Source organism: Papio anubis, unplaced genomic scaffold, assembly GCF_008728515.1.
Source record: "Papio anubis isolate 15944 unplaced genomic scaffold, Panubis1.0 scaffold818, whole genome shotgun sequence".
In the NCBI taxonomy this organism is placed as follows: Eukaryota; Metazoa; Chordata; class Mammalia; order Primates; family Cercopithecidae; genus Papio; species Papio anubis.
The window spans coordinates 15,967-36,179 of record NW_022168406.1 but is presented as its reverse complement, the minus strand read 5'-3'; the positions used below and the strand labels follow the sequence as shown (position 1 = coordinate 36,179).

The 20,213-nt window shown below is 53.2% G+C and overlaps 1 long non-coding RNA gene and 1 pseudogene across 6 annotated transcripts; both read right to left on the bottom strand.

The window, feature by feature from the left end:
* Nucleotides 1-185: 185 nt before the first annotated feature.
* On the bottom strand, nt 186-7,196 carry LOC103881339. 6 transcript variants are annotated; one of them, XR_004181843.1, is made up of 4 exons: nt 7,031-7,196; nt 4,045-6,203; nt 3,093-3,639; nt 186-1,269 (listed from the first exon to the last, which is right to left on the bottom strand). It is a non-coding gene; the product is annotated as an uncharacterized LOC103881339 (long non-coding RNA). The 6 variants fall into 6 exon arrangements; XR_004181842.1 differs by lacking the exon at nt 186-1,269 and adding an exon at nt 3,783-3,884 and having other exon boundaries at nt 1,400-3,193; XR_004181846.1 differs by lacking the exon at nt 186-1,269 and having other exon boundaries at nt 1,400-3,639; nt 4,045-4,233; nt 4,567-6,203.
* A 2,955-nt stretch (nt 7,197-10,151) lies between these two features.
* LOC110740364 lies at nt 10,152-20,050 on the bottom strand (annotated as a pseudogene).
* Between the last annotated feature and the right edge of the window lie 163 nt (nt 20,051-20,213).

The window sequence follows — 20,213 nt, the reverse complement described above, 5'->3', positions numbered from 1 at the left end:
GAATTCTTTCCTGAAATTACCATTGGTGACATTTCTAGACTTTTCTACGTTTGAGTATATATTTTGAAAAAGGTTACACTGGACAAAGGGGTTTTAACTATTTTTTTGAGACAAGGTGGAGTGTCTCTGTTGCACAGGCTGGAGTGCAGTGGTGAGATCATGGCTCACGCAACCTCTGTTTCCTGGGTTCAAGTAATTATTGTGCCTCAGCGCCCCTAGTAGCTGGAATTATAGGCATGTGCACCAGCTAATTTTTGTGTTTTTACTAGGCCTGTGATCCCTGTGTGTCTCTGGGCCATCAGGCTCTTCCCCTCTCTAAACCTCGGTGTTTCCCTTCTAGAGAATGGGCAGAATTTTCTTCAGACAATACTCGCTCATGTGTTGGGGCCACAGAGAGGAATGGGGCATAGAGTTTCAGCAAGGAGCTGGACATAGGCGACAAGCAGTCAAGATCAGAGGGATGAGAGGGTCCCGTCACGTCCCTGATTGCCCAGGACCTCACTGAGTTCTCATATGCATGACAAGATCTGTCCCACCAAGTCAGAGGCAAAAACCCTCAGCTCTGCCCCAGTGCAGGGGCTGCAAGAAACCCATATCTCCTCTTGGGGCCTCCTGATAGGATGACTTCTGCAAGTTCGTGCCATCCTAACAGGGAGAGCTGGTCCACACCCAAGTTAGGAGAGTGCTGGGTCAAATCAGTCCCCTCCAGGTATGCACAGCCCACAGCTGCTCTCCAAGGACCCCAAAGCCACAGAAGGCACTGGTCCTCCTACAGTGCTGCCCCACCCCCACCACCGCAGCCTCCTGGGAGTGTGGTCAGGGGTGCCCTCCTTCGGGCTCTGCCCTCGCACCCACTTCTACACAGCTACTCTCCCTGCCGCCCACCCCAGAGACCAGATTGGTTTGGGCCTCTGCCTACACAGACCCAAACTACCATCTCTTCTGCTCCCCAGAAAGCCAGTTCCCACCACACAGGCTATGTTCCCTCTTCATTCCTCAGCACAGAGGGCCCATCACAACTCCCTCAGCAGACGGTAGAGCTCCCCACACATCCTCTTAAAGAGGCTTCACCATTGATGGCCACAATTCCCACCATGACCTCCTCCCAGGGAGTTAATTTTCTTACATGTCTCCCACCAGAGAAGCGACAAAATAAAACATAAAAGCAGCATCTGTTAAATGGTCAGCAACATTTCCTATTAGGATCAACTCTCGGAGTGAGCAGCGTATTCCATTAGATGGATCAGTGCAGGGAGTAGCAAGCATTTTCTGTAAAGGGCCAGATGGAAACTCTTTAAGGCTCTGCAGGCCACTGAGTCTCCATCACTACATACTCAAACCCTCCCCTGCAGCAAGAAAGCAGCCCTAGACAACATGTCAACAAATGAGCATGGCCACGTTCCCAGAAACCTTTCTTTATGGACGTGGAAGTTTGCATGTCACGTACTTCTCATGTGTCACAAGATACAATTCTACTTTCCATGTTTTCAACCATTTAAACATGTAAAAGCCATTCTTAGCTCATGGGTCACACAAAAACAGGCAGCAAGAAATCTTGTTTTTAGACCAGCAGCAGCTGACCCCTGGATGGAGCATTAGAGCTTGGGTGCGCGTCCCACCCCAGGGCTTCCAGGAGAGGGAGAGCAGGCTGATGCCACCTCTACCCCATCTCTCTAGAGGAGAAGGCAGAGCTGGTGCTGTATGAAGTTTGGCTACAGATCCTGGGCCAGCACTACACCAAGGCTTTGGAGGACAAAACCAGCCCTGACTTCTGGGCACCTCAGGGGCAGCTGATGAGATGGGTGAAGTGGCGGGATGAAGTAGGGGGGTCGGGGAAGAGGCCTCGGGAAGATGGGGGATGACTGGAAAAGACTTTGGTAGAGCTGTGACCCTCTTCATCCTCTCCTGATCCCCCAACTGACTCTTGTCCTCAGACCTCTACAAAACTTTGATCAAGTGGTGGTGGAGGAATTCTGGTGGGTCCAGGGTGGCCCTGGGTGGCCCAGGGCTCAGACCTGGGTTCTGGGGTTGAGGGCAGGAGGCTGGAAGAGATGACCTCCCTTAGGCCACTCAGGCTGCCCAGCCCCCTGAAGTGGGATGATCCTCCCACCAGGCTGCATCCACTGACCACGAGAGTGGGTGCCACCTTCTTCAGGGCGGTGCCAGCCCAGGCTCTCATGTGGGACTGTGTGCGCCACGGTCTGCACATCCTGGGGGAGGCAGAGGGCCTCTTGGTAGAGATGGTCATCCCAGACCTCAGTCAGTACCTCCTTCCTTCTGCAGGCCCCCTCCATCTGTCCACCTGCCTCCTCCCCCGGGCTCACTGCCTCTGCATGCCCTGATCTGAAACCTGCCTCCCCTCCTCACGGAGCCCGCCCAGATGCTTCTAGCCCCAGCTCTCTGGTCCCACAGCAACTTCTGGGCCCAGATTCTGCCTTCTCAGATATCTGGGAGGCAGAGCCCTGCCTGGCCATAGCCTTCTTGGTCTGCTCTAGGCACTCCTAGCCCCGAAGCTGGTATTTTAAAAAGTGATTTCTGGATATTTAGAAAGTCATCCGGTGTGAGGAGCTGGGAGGGTCCCAGGGTAGAGCCCACAAGAGGAGGAAGATTGAAAAGGGGTCAGAGTGGGATTGGGAGCTGCTGAGGGTAAGGCCCACCCCCAACCCTGACCCCCAAACCCAGCCACAATGCCAGTCAGCCTCAGGCCAGAGGGTGTGAGCAACGGGGGCCCTGGCTGCTCTACAGTGGGTCAGAGCCACTGGGTGTGGGGGGGGTCTTCCAGGGCATTGTGGGGCTGCTGGGGCAAGGTAAGGCAAGCTCCCAGGGCAGAGACTGAGGCTGACCCCTGCAGCCCCCCTACTGCAGGGGGGGAACACCGGGATAGGCAAGGGTCTTAACCTAGAAAGCCCCAGCAGCTCCTGCGCCCATCAGGACACCATTGAGGCTTGGTGGTGGTGGAACCCAGGAATGGTCTTTGAACCCACGATCTGGAAGGGGGAAGCCAAGGACAGTCCTGGCCCGTAGGCTCCCCTACCTGCAGGCAGTGGGCAGGCCCAGTGAGGGGACCCCAGGAGCGCAGACCATGAGCTTACCTGGCCAAGGACAGCAGCCAGCACCAAGACATCAAAGAGGGTGGGTAGAAAGATCATCACATCGGGGTTGACTGTGGCTGGCACCAGGTTCCTCTGTACTTCTGGAACACACAGGCCTCTCCTTCCTATCCATGAAGCGCCCCTGCCCCCACCCCAGCACCCTGAAGACCAGCCTAATAGATGCATTTGTCCTGGGTCAGCCCCGCTGTCCAAGGAAATGCAATTTCTGACTAGAGAGCCAGGGCAGGGCAGGGTGTAGGAGGGGTCCCTGGAAGATGCCCCCCAGGATGCCCTGATGCCTAAAATGTTCCCCACTGGGACTTCTCAGGGAGGGAGGGTTATGGCAGCCTGTTCTCTCCAGCCACCTCCATCACCACAGGAGCCCTTACAGATGTCATGGGAGAGAATTGGCCCACTGGAGCCAGGACCAGCATGGACGCAGCCCTGGGGCTCAGGCTAAGTGGGCTCTGGGAGACCATCACTCTGTCTTCAAGCTTTGGTCTCCTGGCCCTCTACAAGCCAGGCTGTTTCAGGCTTTGCATGAGGCCTTGCACAGAGACAGAGTTCAAACACAGCTGGTGAACACAGCGGGCTTTAGGGAGGGGGCACATACCTAGTGGCAGGGGCTGGGTACCAGAGAAAGGAGGCCCTGGGGCTAGTGTGGCTTGTCTGGAGGTGGCGCAATGGTACCTGCACCACGTGAGGAGACAGGGTCCACCTGGAAGAGTGGACCAGCCAGACAGCCACCAAGCGAGATGACAACTGCCAGAGCCTACAGAACAGCAGAGGGGGCTGGGAAGGGACAGAGGACAGCTGAGAGGTGGGGAACATGGGTTCTTCCATACAGACACATGAGTCTTCCCTAAGTGGGTCTTCCCCGTGGGGGTGAGGGTCATTCCAGACACACCTCCAGCCCACCTCAAACCACCTCAGGAGGCCACCACCAACTCACACAGGCCAGCTGCATTGTCACAGTGACCCCAGAACAGCACAGCCCTGTCCTTCAGATGAATAAACAGAGGGAGAGACACATCTCACAGCCAGGAGCAGGGACTCAGACCAGGTCCAGCTGCAGTGCTGCCTCGATGGCTCTGCCTGCACCTTCTCTGGGACTCAGTTACCGTTAACAAGTGAGCGCTGGCTATGGGTGAAATAGGTCCTATTATCCCCTTCTGGCTGCTGGGGAAAGGGACGCAAGGCACATGTGACTTGCCCAAGGCCAACGTGACAGGGCTGGTTCAACCCCATCTGTCTCGGCCAGCACATCCCCATGGCATAGGCTTTACTGTGATCCAAACCTGGAAGGTGGAACTCCTTCCAATGTCCCACCCAGGGCACACAGCATGCAGCCCCATGTTTGGGGAGGTGACAGTGGGGAGTGACAGTGTGGGAAACAATCTGGCTAGGCCAAGGCTTCATGGAGCCCAGGGTTTCCTAGGGCCAGGAGAGCTCTGGAGCTCACTCCAACACCTACTGTAAACCTGGAATCTGCACCTGCAGGAGATCAGGAGAGGGGTTCAGCCTCTGACGCACCTGCAGCAAGGTGAGACAGGCACAGGTGGGTGTCCTGCTTCCAACCAGCCTCAGGTGGGCAGGAAGCAGATCTCCTGCCTGACTTTCCTCTCCTGCCTCCCCAAAGCAGAGGAGAAGGGGCAGCCGCCCATCAGGCCATTGCCCAGACTGAAGCCGCTGAAGCTAGGTCCCAACAGGCGAGTGTGACCCCTGAGTATCCCAGGCCCGGGCCAAGGCAGTCCTGTCTCTGGTGAGGACCTGGTAGACAGGAGATGTGATGTCCCCCAAGTGGCTCTATAAACCTCTGATTGAGGATAATCAAGGAAATGGACAAGACCATCACGCTCAGCCAAGAACACGAGGGAGACTAGGGGCAGGCAAAAGTCAGTTTGGGCCCAAGCCTGGCTCCTGGAAGGATGGTGGATGAAGGGTCAGCCACGGTGAAGGGGAATGGAAGGCCACGGGCTGGGTGGCCAGGGCTGTCAGCTCCTGCAGCCCCTGTGGAACATCCACCCAGGCCTGGCTCTGCACTCAGCCTTCTGCCTGGAGCCACAGGTGCCTGGACACCGGCCTGCAGTAGGGATGGTGGTAGGAAAGGCACCTGTGGCCACATGTGGGCACCTAAGCATGGGACAGAGGGGTATCCTGCCCCAAAGAGACCATAGAGGCCAAGAATTTAAGCAGATATGACACCATCAATAAACCCCCTTGTCCTGGGTCACATCAATTAATTCAGCGCCTACCCTGACCCTGAAGCTGCAGCTCAGTCTGGTTGAGACTCACAAAGAGATGTTAGTGCTGGGCAGGGGGCCTGGCCCAGCCTGTGATGTCCAGCAAAGCTGTGGGCTGAACAAGAATCTCTGAAGATTAGTCCAGGACAAGGACAGCTGTGTCTGGGCAGGGAGTGGGGGCAATGCCCAAGGTGCAGGAGGCCTGAGGACATTTAACTAAGTAGGGTGCCAGTTCAGGATGCACAGAAGAGAAGGTGGCATGGCAGCATCCTGCTCGAGGCCAGGCTATAAACCTAGGGGCCGCCTTGTCGAGCCTAAACCATGCTGCCACCCAGATGGCAATCTTCAAATGTGAGGCCGGGATGGGAGAGCCCCCAGAACCCTCATCCCTCCTGCCCCAAGCCGGTTCCCATCCCTCACCAGAAGGAAAGGGAACTCTTCTACAGGGCACAGCATGCCCTGTTCTCTATCACCTGGGGGAAGGAGTCGGGGGGAGGGGGAGCTGCAGCTGGGTGAGAAATAACACAGGTCCCTCTCTGTCCCTATCTGACAGGTGACCCCAGGCAAGCTGCTTTCTTTGCCTGGGGCCAAGGAGAGTCACAGGGGAAGGGCCAGGTTAAGAGGGCTCCCCCCTGGAGCCCAGAGCTACCCACAGAGAAAACCCCCCATCCTCCTGATTCTGCTCCCAGCTCTCGCTGCTGGGATAACATCCTCACCATCAGAGAGGCCGTGGGAGGCAGAGGCTGACCCTGCTCCTTCAGGCACCACAGTGGGTTTGGGTCTGCATTCTTCATGATCAGGGAGGGGGTTCCTGGGATCACAAAGGTGAGGGGCAGCTTCTTGGGCTCCAGGTGCTCCAAAGTAGACCCTGCAGGGCACCAGAGATAGAAGGGCATTGGCGAGGCTGGGTACGGTGGCTCACACCTGTAATTTCAGCACTTTGAAAGGCTGAGGTGGGCAGATCATGAGGTCAGGAGATCAAGACCATCCTGGCTAACACGGTGAAACCCCACCTCTACTAAAACTACAAAAAATTAGCCAGGCGTGGTGGCATGCACCTGTAGTCCCAGCTACTCAGGAGGCTGAGGCAGGAGAATCACTTGAACCTGGGAGGCAGAGGTTGAACAAGGCTAGGACCTGAGCTCTGCCTGGCCATGGTGACTCTGAGCCAGGTAACCCTACATTAGTCGCAGTCTGTTACTGTGTCTCACGGGAGATGTCAGCATTACCTTTGGAGTCAAAGTAGGTAAGCCAGGGTAACCAGAGTTCCCAGTAGGGACCAAGACCAAAGGATGCAGGGGTTGGGCCTGTACCGGAAGGTCAGGTTGGATGAGGGGCTCTGTGAAGCTGGGGCAGCCAAAGTCCTGCCCTTCAGGTTACAGGCATCTGGGTCCTGGTCTAGACCCTCATATGCCATCCAGAGACCCAACCCTGGGGACAATTCCTCCCAGGCTGGTAGCAGAGAGTCGATCCTTGTACTCACCCCACCAAAAGCTCTGAAATGAGGGGGCCTGTGGCTGGGGGAAAGACTCTTCAGAAAAAGGTTCTCAGGTGCAGGTAAGGTTTGAGCTGGGCCTTAGGGCAGTCAGAGAGGTAGGTGACAGGTCCCCTCACAAAGCCTCCCAGAGCATGCAGGAGGGACACAGGTGTAGTGTTGGGAATGTTCTGGAAGACAGCAGGCAGCCTCTTACTCACCGATGGGGCCAAGTACGGTCAGGTCCACACACCAGGAGAAGCTGGTATCCACACACTGGTGCACTTTGTTTCTTGTTTTAGAGACAGGGTCTTGCTCCGTTGCCCAGCCTGGAGTGTGGTGGTGCAATCATAGCTCACTGCAGCCTTGACCTCCTGGGTTCATGCGATCTTCCCACCTCAGCCTCCTGAGTAGCTGGGACCACAGACGCATGCCACCATGCCCAATTTTATTTTTTGTAGAGACAGGGTCTGGCTATGTTGCCCAGGCTGGTCTCAAGAGCTTTCCACCTCAGCCTCCCAAAACACTGATACTACAGGGACAAGCCAGTGCTCCTGGCCATGCTGGTGCATTTTGGCTGCCGTGGTGCACAGGAGGTATGAGCTCGGCGGGTGCAGAGTCTGCTTCTGGACCTGTACCCAGGCCTGCACCCAGACTGACCCCTGGGCTGCAGGGAACAGGTGTGGAGAGAACGCAGCAAGCAGAGTGGGCTAGCCAGTGATGGAGACCCAGGCTGGGACTAGGAGAGGTAGGGCTCCAACCCTCAGCCTAGTGGCCCTGCCTGACCCCTTGGGGCCAAGATGATTTCCTAGGAAGCCAGGCATGGAGGCCAGCATGCACCTGAACTGAGGACAGAAGACTCTGATGAGAGGGAGGGGGAGGCCTCTGACATAGTTTGGATACTTGTCCCATCCACATCTCATGTTGAAACATGATCCCTAATGCTGGAGGTGGGGCCTATAGTGTGAGGTGTTGGGTCATGGTGGGGGATCCCTCATGAATGGCTTAGTGCCCTCCCCATGGTAATGAGTGAGTTTTATTATTTTATTTTTCATTTTTTATTTATTTTGAGGCAGAGTCTCGTTCACAGCCCATGCTGAAGTGCAGTGGTGCAATCTCGGCTCACAGGAACCTCCACCTCCCAGGTTCAAGTGATTCAGTGAGTGAGTTTTCTATTAGTTCTCTGGAGAGCTGATTGTTTAAAATAGCCTGATGCCTCCCCTCTCTTGCTTCCTCTCTCACCATGCAACACGTCTGCTCCCTCTTTGCCTCCCGCCAGGAGTAAAAGCTTCCTGAGGCTTCACCAGAAGCCTAGCAGATGCTTGTACAGCCTGCAGAACTGTGAGGCAAATAAACCTCTTTTATAAATTACCCAGTCTCAGGGCCAGGAGTGGTAGCTCACGCCTGTAATCCCAGCATTTTGGGAAGCCAAGGTGGGTGAATCACTTGAGGTCAGGAGTTCAAGACCAGCCTGGCCAACCTCGTGAAACCCTGTCTACTAAAAATACAAAATTAGGTGGGCATGGTGGTGCATGCCTGTAATCCAAGCTACTTGGGAGGCTGAGGCATGAAAATTGCTTGAACTGGGAGGCAGAGGTTGCAATGAGCTGAGATCACACCATTGCACTCTAGCCTGGGCCACAAGAGCAAAACTTCATCTCAAAACCCTGTCTCTACTAAAGATACAAAAAATTAGCCAGGCATGGTGGTGCATGGCTATAATTCCAGCTACTCAGGAGGCTGAGGCAGGAGAGTAGCCTGAACCCAGGAGGTGGAGGTTGCAGCGTCCTGAGATCATGCCACTGTACTCCAGCCTGGGCAACAGAGCTAGACTTCATCTCAAAAATAAATAAATAAGCCAGTCTCAGGTATTCCTCTAGTGCAACGCAAAACGGACTAATACAGTGTCCGTTGGACCTGACACTCAGGGAAGGGCTGGTCTTGACTCTACCATTAACAGCCAGACTATGACAGAGTTGTTCCCCTGCTCTGCCTCAGTTTGTCCTCTTTCAGCTGAGCAGAGCAGGGATAATTGCTTCTCATGTGGGCCACAGGACAAAACAAAGCCCTGAGTCCCACAGGAAGGTAGGTGGGCTATGTCCAAGGGAAGACAGACCTGGGGCAGTATTTTATGTATTTTATGTCCCCGGGGTGGCAGAGGGACATGGAGAAGATGCCTCCTTTGTGGGCAAGGGAGAAGGGAAGATAAGCAGAGAGGCACCAGACACTTGCCTCCCCCACCCCACATCAGGCCCATTCCCACTTAGCCCCCAACTCAGGCTGCACCGTTGCCCTTACGGTCAGTGTGACTTCCCAGACAAGCTGACAGAAGCTGACAGCTTGGATTCATCAGAGACAGCACGTAGTGTAGGTGATGTGCAGGACGTAAGTGGAGAGGGGACACGGGAGCTGTGGTGTCAGGTCTGGGGCTGCCAACATGGGCTGCCCATGCCCTGGCTGTGGGCAAACCATGCTGGTCCCCCCTGCCAATTAGAGGCCAATTAGAATGTGGCCTCTAATTATAAGGTCTATGAGTTCCAGGCCAGGACTGGAGCCATACTCCCCTTGGGGACAGGGGACACAGTCCACATAGACATCACTTGTGCTTTGCGCAAAGCCAGCTGGACAAACGAATGGGAGGGGCCCTGCTGGAGGGTAAAACTGGGCCTGGACTACTCAGACCTGCCTCTGTGACAGGACAGTCCCATCCTTCCAGTCAGACTCCTGAGCTGGAAGCCCACCCAGCCAGGGGGTGGGGAAGGGGTGGCCTGCAGTCTCCGTTCAGTCTGTAGCCCCTCCCACCCAAGGGAGCTTAATTTAAAAAAATGCAGAAACACCAAGAGCTCCTCCCAGCTGCTGGATGCTACCTGGTGTGACCTCCAGGACCCTGGAGGAGTCAAGAGGGGGCTGCCAGCAGCTGGGGGCAGGGGGAAAGCTGGGTCCCCAGGGTGGATGCCTAGCAGGAACATGCAGGTATGGCAAGTGATGAGCCCTAAGGGCTGAGCCCCTTCTGCCCAGGGGGCCTTGGTGACACACCTGCTGCTGAGCTCAACCCAAGGAGTCAGGGTCTCGTGCCAAGCAGCCTCTCCGCTTGCAAAGACAGTCCTGGGATCGTTACCCCTCTGCCCAGGGCTCAAGTATCCAGGCTGTGGAAGGGCCAGCAGTCAGAAAGAGGGAGGCCGTGGGTGTGGGTCCCCTAGCAGTCAGGGGCCTTGGTGGACAAAGCCCCTATGAGGGGCATGAGGGGGAAGGGAGACTGAGCTGTACCTCCCACCCTGAGATCTGTGGTACCAGGCTCCAGAGGAGGCCCTGGGGAGAGACCAGCATGAGAGGAACTGCTACTGATGCCTTTGGGTATGTACTCTGCAGGGCTGGGCCAGCCCGAAGTTGGCAGCAGAGGGGTGGTACAGACTCCACAAGGAATGAGGCTTTGTTTGGTAGAGCTGTGACCCTCTTCATCCTCTCCCAACCCCCGAGCTGACCCTCATCCTCAGACCTCTGCAGAACTTTGACCAAGTGGTGGTGGAGGAATTCCGGTGGCTCCTGAGTGACCCAGGGCTCCAACCAGGGTTCTGGAGTTGAGGACAGGAGGCTGGAAGAGATGACCTCCCCTAGTACCCCAAGGCTGCCCAGCCCCCTGACGTGTGTGATAATCCTCTCACCAGACCGGGCCCACTGACTGACAGAGTGGGTGCCACCTTCTTCAGGGTGGCGCCAGTCCGAGCCCTCATGTGGTCTGTGCATGCCAGGGTCTGCACATCCTGTGGGAGGCAGAGGGCCAGACGGCCTCTTGGTAGACACAGTCATCCCAGACTTTGGTCAGTACCTCCTTCCCTCTGCAGGCCCCCTCCCTCTGTCCATCTGCCTCCTCCCTTGGGCTTGCTGCCTCCGCATGCCCTGATCTGAGGCCCGCCTCCCCTCCTCATGGAGCCCTCCAAGGTGCTCCTAGCCCCAGCTCTCTGGTCCCGCAGCACCTTCTGGGCCCAGATTCTGCCTTCTCAGAAGTCTGGGAGGCAGGGCCCTGCCTGGTCATAGCCTTCTAGCTCTGCTCTAGGCACTCCTAGCCCCAAATCCTCCAGCCCGCTGGACACCTCCATCTCCAGCTATGCCGTGGCTCTCCTCATCCTGGGCCTCCTGCTCGTCACAGCCACCATTGTGCTGGTGAGTGTCTGGCTCGGCCCAGGCTTCTTCCAGAGGGGCAAACTTACCCTTTGATGTCTTGAGCCTTTGAGCCAGGCTGAGGGGTGAGCAGGCCTCTTTACATCCCTGATTTCCCCACCCAAGCCTAGCATCTCCTCATTCTCCAGCTGGGGCTGCGGGATTTGGGGCCAGAGGTTTGGGTCTGATCCCAGTGTCCCCGTCCTTCTTGTCAGGGTGCTAAACTTCAGGGCGTGCCTTGGGTGCTGACTTTCCCAGGAACTCAGAGCCAGAGAGGGCCAGGCATCAACCCGAGGTCACATAGCCAGGGGCTTCTTCCCTCCTGGACCCCCAAGGACTGGACTTGCAGGGCTGGGACAGAGGTGGAGTGGAGGAAAGCAATGCATTGTCAACCCACACAGAGAGCCCCATGCCCATCCCCAAGGTGCATAAAGTCAAGGAACACCCCTGCTTCCATGTCCATGCTCATTCAGGGGCATGGTGCCAAGTGCTTGGAACTCACACCGGCCTCCCGCCCTCCATGCCACAGGTATCAGTCTCATTTACAGAGGGGGAAATGGTGGCCAAAGGCCTCCCCCAGCACACTAGCTAGACCACACAGAGGTCTTAGGTGCAGCTGAGGGGTCCACAGTCTCTGCTGCCCCTTCTGCCACTTGTGCTGCCAGGGACCACACTTCAGAGAGGGAGGAATGAGAATGAGCAAGGTGCTCACATATGGGGCATGGGCAACTAAGGAAGGGTCAGCCAGAAGAAAAGGGCAAGGTCTGATCATGTACATACACATCACAGAGTCCACGGAGTCAGGACACCCAGGGCCAGGTCCCAGCTCTGCAGCTGCTTCGTATGTGACCATGGTTAAGCCATCTCCCTGGACTCTCCATGCACTTTGCATGCTGCCTGCATCTTCTAGAATGAGCCTGGACCCTGGCTGGTGTCATAATTACTGCGTAGGCTGCAGACCCACAAGTGCTTCTGCAAGGGGCTTTGCTTCTCCTCATAACAGCGGCACAGGCTGGCCACGTGCTCTGGGGGTAGAATGGAGTAGCTCTGGAGGTAGCAGGTGGGGGCTGGGCTTGGGTTCCTGGTCCAGACAGGGCAGGGTACACCTTGGGGTCACAGGGCCTGGCCCCCTCTCTAGCAGCCCTTGGTCCACAGGCTGCCCAGCTGCCCACCCACAACCTATACCTTTGGGCAGCCCTAGCTGCTGCAGTTCATTGGACAAGCATCTGCCATCGACATTGTGCTTGGCCACACTGGAGAGGATGAAACTCAGCACTGCTACTGTGGCCTTCACATCGCCAGACTCTGAGGGACCCGTGGGTGGGACAGGGGGTGTCACTGTGGCACCAGTCACCTCCCTGTTGCCCTATTAACTTCAGCTCAAAGCCCTGAGGCCTCCTGGAGCTATGGGCACTGCTACTGCTCCACCAGGAGCTGGCAGAGGACAGGAAGGTGGGACTGTCATTGTCTTTCTTTCCCTTATGCTCCTCCACTAGGGAAGGCAGGTTAAGGATGCTGCTGGGAGGGGTGGGAGCGGGGGGGCCTCTGTACCAGGCAGCAGGCCAAGGTCCCAGGGTTGCCTGGGGCCTGTGGACTCAGCGGGGTACTCACCAAACTTGGCATCAGCTGTTAGCTTCAGGATCTTCTCATACTATGGGGAAAGGAGACCTTCAGGGGGTGCCAGTACCCTATTCACCAGCCCCTCAACCCCAGCCTGGATCCTGCAATAAGGAACAGACAGGCTGGAAAGAAGTATGGGAGGTGCCTAGAGAGGTTGACAGGCTGGGTCATCCATCTCCCCGGGCCTAGCGCAGAGCTTCAGGGCACTGGGGGTCATAAGGTCATGGGACAATGGGGTGCTGGGTCTTGTACTCACATCATTCCCCTGTCCCAGCAGCTCTTTAGTACCTGGCTGCAGAGCAGCTGCAACTTCACAGAGGACTGGAAGGGAATTCCTTACATCAGCCAGGCTGGCGAACCTCACCCCTCCTTCCTGGGGACTGGCTCAGAGCAGGCCAGCCGCTGATCAAGGTCACAAGGCATGCTAGCACAGGCTGAGAGCACTGAGGCCCTAACCCCAGAAAAACCTCACCATCATCTACACCCACAATCCCCAGCCCCAGCACCCCTCCTCCACCCAGACTAGACCCTGTGCACTCAACCATCTTGGCCAGCGTGCTGATCTCTGCCAGGACCCACTTGGGACAGTCCAGATCACCACAGAACCGAAACCTCTGCAAGGGAGGGGGGCAGGTAATCAGGCTGGAGGGAGGACTGAGGTGTGGCCAGGATCCGTGTGTCTCCCACACTGCTGCCCAGCAGGGACCCCTGGTCCCCATCATAGATGGATACCCTCTGGCCACTTGTTCTCTGCTATCACCAGGCTGTTGAGTGAACTCTCTCCCTGACCCACCCTGCCACCAAACCCTGCTCTGAGGTCTACTCCAGGCATTTTTGTCTGCTCAGCAAACATCAATCAAGCGCCTTCTCTGTGCTAGCTCCCACTCTAAGTGCTGGGGGTACAGCAGGGGATAAAACAAAGTCCTCTGCCTCACACAGATGAGTGACCTCTCTCTCCTCTTCCCCATACCCACACAAGTCCAGCCACTCCGGCTTCCCTGGGGCTGCTCGGGGACACCAGCCTTGCTCCCACTGCCGTGCCTGCTGCACTCTCTGTGTGGCTTGCTATCCTTTATTTCATTCCACTCTCTGCTCAAGTGACATCTCATCAGAACAGCCCCCTCTTTTTTTTTTTTTTTTTTTTTTTTTTTGAAAATTGGAGTCTTGCTCTGTTTCCCAGGCTGGAATGCGATGGCACAATCTTGGCTCACTGCAACCTCCGTTCCCCAGCTTCAAGCAATTCTCCTGCGTCAGCCTCCCAAGTAGCTGAGACTACAGGCATGTGCCACCACACCTGGCTGTTTTGTATTTTTAGTAGAGACAGGGTTTCACCACGTTGGCCATGCTGGTCTTGAACTCCTGACCTCGGGTCATCCACATACCTCAGCCTCCCAAAGTGCTGGGATTACAGGCCTGAGCCACTGCACCTGGCTAGGCTGGCCCTTCTTGATCATACTTCCTAAAATAGCCCCTCACACAAGGAAATTTTGGGGGTGGGTGGATATGTTCATTATCTTGATTGTGGTGATCCAAGAGCCAGGAAGATTTGGTCTTTACTTGTCCAGCCTCATTTCTCTCTCACCTCCAGATGATACTCTCCCAGCTATAGGAATATGCATTCATTTCTAGGGAGCCATGCTCTCTCTCACCTGAAGTCTCTGCACATACTGTTCCCTGTCTGAAGACACACGCCTCCCACCCTTGCCTCCCAACCCCTGGTACACAAACTGTACTTCGGCCAGCCAGCTCCTGCCATCCGCCTTTAAGGTTAATAGCATCCTCAGGGAGCCCCCTTAGCACCACACACAAGGCACGGTTAGGTCTCTGCCCCTGGAGCCTTAACTATGACTTCCAATTCAAGCCTCCGATTTCCCCTTCCCTGGGCAGCTCAAGTCCTCCCAGTGCCTAGCACACTTCATGGTATAGACTAGGCGCTTAGAAAGCACGGATGGATGGACTGGATGGATGGATGGATGGATGGATGGATGGATGGAAGGAAGGAAGGAAGGAAGGAAGGAAGGAAGGAAGGAAGGAAGGAAGAATAAGTCTCAACCGCAGAACTACTACTTCCTGGCTCTGGAAAGAGCAGAGGGGCTTCCTAACAGTGTGCAAGAGTGAGCCTGATTCTAAGCACCTTGTCTAAGTCCCACAGCAGGGCTGGGGAAGGGGGTGTCCTTGGGAGGTCCTCTTGGGGCTGTGGAAGACCTGAAAGGACTCCCAGCTCCAGACAAGCCCTAGTTCCTGCCCCGGGAGGCGGGAGCCCTTCCTTCCCCCAGGGAAGCACAGGGACTCTAAGCCGGCCGGCCTGCTCTGTCTTACCCGCCCCCCACCCCCGCCCCCGCCTCCGGAGAGGGGTAGTGGTGGACTTTTCTCTGGCGGACCCACAGCCCTCAGGCCCGCACACACTGTGTTTGCGGAGAGACTAGTACAGACAAACTCCCCCAGTTTTCGGAGCCACTGGCGCCTCCTCATTCCCGCTCCAGCAGCCCTTGCCTCGCTTCACCCCTGGGGTCCTCACCATGGCGGCCGGGAAGCCGGACCGGGGAATTCCTTTTTCCGGTCCCGCCGGGTCAGGGGAGTCCACGATCACCTGACTTGGACTAACGGCCTCTGCGAGGGCGGGGCCTGCTCCAGCGAGGCTGCCAGCGGACCGCAGCCAACTGGAGGTGCCGGGGGCGAAATGCTGGCTTCTCCTCCTCGTCTTCCAGAATCCTTCCCTGGAAAAAACCAGCGCCCACCACCAGTTTAACTGAGGACAGAATTAAGACATTAGGAAAGACAGTGGAAGTTATTTCATTTGTTTAACTTAAGGGAGTAGGATCCCGGGAGCCAGGGGGATTCAGGCATTGCCATGTTTTCCACTGTTAAGTGAATAGCATTATACACAGCTGCGGGCTGTGGCAGAAGACATTTTAAAAACTATTGAAACATACTACACATACAGAAAATTGTACCTATTATAAATATAAAGCTCAGTAAGTTTTCATCAACTGTAGACCTCACATAACCAGCACGCAGATAAGGAAATAACCAGATAACTTCGTCAAGTGCATGGGTATTTTATTTCATTTTGATGAATCAATCGTCTAGGTGCCTAACAAAAAAGGCTGTCATAATTAACATGCTCAGGAAAACGCCGTACAGCTTCAACATTAATAGATGCTTAATTTTTGCTAATTTGATGGGGAAAAAATCGGTTGCTTAGATTGCAGTCGTAGTCTGCTTACCGGTAACTTTGAGCTAATGGGTAGTCTAGAACAACTAAGTTTCCGACATTGACTTCAAGAGGCCAAAACGAAAAGACAAAACAACGACAAAAATACATTAGAGAATAAACTAATAACCAGAGAAGAAATTGAACACAGTCGTCCCTTAGTAACCTCAGGATATTGGTTCCAAGACCCCAGAGATACCAAATTCACCGATGCTCAAGTCCCTGAGATAATATGGCATAGTATTTGCATATAACCTATGCACATCCTTCCGTATACTGTAAATCATCTCTAGATTACTATAATACCTAATACAACGTAAATGCTTTGTAAATGCCTGTTATAAAGTATTTATAAATGTTTGTTTTATATTGTTTTACTTTTTCCAAGTATTTTTGATGCACAGTTGGTAAAACCCAGGGATCCCGAACCCGAGGATACAGAGGGCTGACTGTAGTTTGAGCTCTCTCCTCAATTCCATGCCCATCCCATGCACCAGGTGAAGCTGGTTTGATTGTTGCAGGCTTTCAAGTTTTCAAAAGACAGAGCTCATGACAAATAAACTGCTCTATGGAATAGAAAGACATGGAAAGTGTCCCAATTCATGGCAAAATTGAACTCATTTCTGAAGAGTTCTTTTACAAATCACAAGCACTAGCCTGTTGAAAACAACAGTATGTTAAATTACTAGATTATCTTATACCATGTTGAAGAAACATTTTAAGAACATAATACCTATAATCAGAGCACTTTGGGAGGCCAAGGCCGGTGGATTGCTTGAGCCCCGGAGTTCTAGACCAGCTTGGGCAACATAGGGAGACCGTGGTCTCTACAAAAAAATTAGCTGCTTGTGCTGGTGCACACATGTTGTCCCAGCTACCTAAGAGGATGAGGTGGGAGATCTCTTGAGCCTGGGAGGTGGAGGCTGCGGTGAGCCATGATGGCGCCACTGTACTCCATCCAGCCTGAGGAACAGAATGAGACCATCTCAAAAAAAAAAAAAAAAAAAAAAAAAGGCTGGGCGCAGTGGCTCATGCCTGTAATCCTAGCACTTTGGGAGGCTGAGGCAGGCAGATCACCTGAGGTCAGGAGTTGGAGACCAGCCTGGCCAACATGGCAAAACCCGTCTCTACTAAAAAAAGAAAAAAAAAGTTAGCTGGGCATGTTGGCGGGTACCTGTAATTCCAGCTACTCGGGAGGCTGAGGCACAAGAATCGCTTGAACCCAGGAGGTGGAGGATGCAGTGAGCCAAGATCACACCATTACATTACAGTCAGCCCATGCAACAGGGTGAGACTCCATCTCAAAAAAAAAAAAAAAAAAACAGGAAAGTAAGAATGGTTCAACTTTTATTTCATCCTATCAATACGTTAAAGAAGAGAAAAATGGACAGATTTGGAAAACCATTTTTTATTTGAAAAGAGAAAATTAGGAAGAGATGAAAACTGTCTTAGTATTTGAAAAACAAAACAGCAAATTTAACATCAGACAGACAAAATATTTAAATTCAAAAATAAAGTTAATGGTGGGTGGTGTGCCCTTTTAATGTCATACTGTAGCATTTTTCATAGATACTTATTTTATAATTAAAGATTATTTAACTATTTAGAGCAGTGATCCTGACACATTAGAGTGCATCATAATCACTTGTAGGGCTTGTGAAACCAGCTGCTGGGCCCCACACCAGAGTTTCTAACTGAGGTGGGGCCTGAGCGTTGTGTGTCTATTTTCTCAGGTGATGTTGATGCTTCCAATTTGAGACCATGGTTTGAAAATCACTAGTGCAGGGCAATATACAGGAGAGTATGTTATGAATATACTGGAGAATATGTATATATGTTAACTTACAAATTTCTGTCCAGTAGAAAAGACAACTCCCAAAGATGACATTTTTATGTCCCAATATGATTTTTTTTTTTAAGTCAGAATCTCTCTCTGTCACCTAGGCTGGAGTACAGTGGCGTGATCTTGGCTCACTGCAACCTCCATCTCCCAGGTTGAAGCGATTCTCCAGCCTCAGCCTCCCAAGTAGCTGGGACTACAAGCGCCCAGCACTGTGCCTGGCTAATTTTTGTATCTTTTGTAGAGACAGAGTTTCACCATGTTGGCTAGTCTGGTCTTGAACTCCTGACCTCAGGTGATCGGCCCACCTCAGCCTCCCAAAGTGCTGGGATTACAGGCATGAGCCACCACACCCAGCTTCCCTATAGGATATTAACAAGCTTTGTCTCTATCTCAGAATGCATTTTGGAATGCCCTTCCTGGAGCACTACAGACACTGTCTTTCAAAATGCTCATTCACTAGCTTCATCGTGTTGCTGACTCCCTTGGAAACTAAAGAAAATATCTTATACATATTCCTTCATTATCTGTATGAAAGTCAAGCTTTTCACATTGTGAAAATTATACTTCAGGCTGGGTGCAGTTGCTCACGCCTGTAATCCCAGCACTTCGGGAGGCCAAAGTGGTAGGATCGCTTGAGGCCAGGAGTTTGACACCAGCCTGGCCAACATGTCGAACCCCATGTGTACTAAAAAAAAATCAAAATTAACTTGGCATGGTGGCACACACCTGTAGTTCCAGCTACTTGGGAGGCAGAGGCACAAGAACTGCTTGAACCCAGGAGGCGGAGGTTGCCATGAGCTGAGATGGTGCCACTGCACTCCAGCCAGAGCCAGAGTGAGACTCTGTCTCAAAGAAAAATAAAAAAGAAAGAAAGAAAGAAAATTCTACTTTGATACCATATACTAATATAAAGGATATGATATGGTTTGGTTCTGTGTCCCTATCCAGATCTGACCTTGAATTGCAATAATCCCCATGTGTCAAGGGTGGGACCAGGTGGAGATAATTGAATCATGGGGGCAGTTTCTCCCATGCTGTTCTCATGATAGTGAGTGAGTTCTCACGAGATCTGATGGTTTTATAACAGGCTTTCCCCTTTGCTCTGCTCTCCTTCTCTCTCCTGCTGCCCTGTGAAGAGGTGTCTTCTGCCATAATTGTAAATTTCCTGATGCCCCTCCAGCCATGCAGAACTGTGAGTCAATTTAAATCTCTTTTCTTTATAAATTACCTAGTCTTGGGTATTTCTTCATAGCAGTGTGAGAATGGACTAATACAGTGTACTAATAACAGCCCAGACAGTAGTATACAGGTACTACTATACTTTGATGCCAGAGGTATTCCCATTAAGGTCAGGAGCAGTATGTGCTAACATTACCATGATCCAACATTGTTCCAGAGGTTTTTAGGTCAGCAGTTCTCAACTGGAGGTGATTTTGCCTCCCTGGGGATATTTGACAATATCTGAAATCATTTTGGTTGTCACACTGAGGAGTGCTACTGGCATGTAGCAGGCGGAGGCTGGGGATGCTGATAAACATCCTGCGAGGCACAAACAGCTCCATAACGAAGAATTATCCAGCCCAAAACATCAATAGTCCAGCTGTTGAGAAACCCTAGTCTAGACAAATAAAACATGGGAAATCCATTAACATAAATGTGGGAAAATAATAAACTAGTATTTGCCAATGACAGTCTAGCTAGGAGGTCCAAAAGAAGCTCCTGAAGAATGGTTAGATTTTGAAGGGGCTGCATGGTGGCTTATGACTCTAACCCCAGTGCATTGTGAGGTAGCATTGGGAGGATCTCTTGAGGCCAAGAGTTCAAGAACAGCCTGGGCAACATAGTGAGACTGCATCTCTACCAAAAATTAAGGCATCAGCCAGATGTGGTGGTGTGCTCTGGGAGTCCCAGCTGCTGAGGTGGGAGTATCGCTTGACCCTGAGAGTTGGAGGCTACAGTGAGCTGTGATCATGTCACTGTACTCAAGAACATTTTTTTTGAGATAGAGTTGTTCTCCGTTGCATACAGGGTCTTGCTGTGTTGCCCAGGCTGGTCTCGAAATCCTGGCCTCAAGCAGTCTTCCTGCCTTTGCCCCCGAAACTGTTGAGATACAGGTGTGAGCCACTGCCCCTGGCCTTACAAAATAAAAATAAAACCAAAGAAGGTACAGTGGGATGTTATGTGGCCCATTGAAAGATGTTGGAAAACAGCTACGCATGTGACCCCGCTTCTGTAACCAGTTATATAAAGTATCCTGGATTTCAAGAAATGTACTAGGTCCGGCTTCTCTTCCTCAAGTTTAGGTTCCTGCTGAAAGAATGAGATGGACCTTTTCTTCTTCCGCCTCACCCCTGCAAGAACCTGACTGTGCATTTTGAGGGGAGGCTCTTACCTCTGGCAGGCCATGGGGCATGCAGAGCCTTCTGGTGTGTGTGTTTTCTGGGCACTTGATAAAGACCCTGTCCAGGCCTTTGTTTGGATATTTGGCCCATGGAGGAATGAGGCTGGAATCACCTGAAGGGGCAGAGGGTTTCAACTGGAAGGAGGAGCGACCGAACCCGAGTCTGCA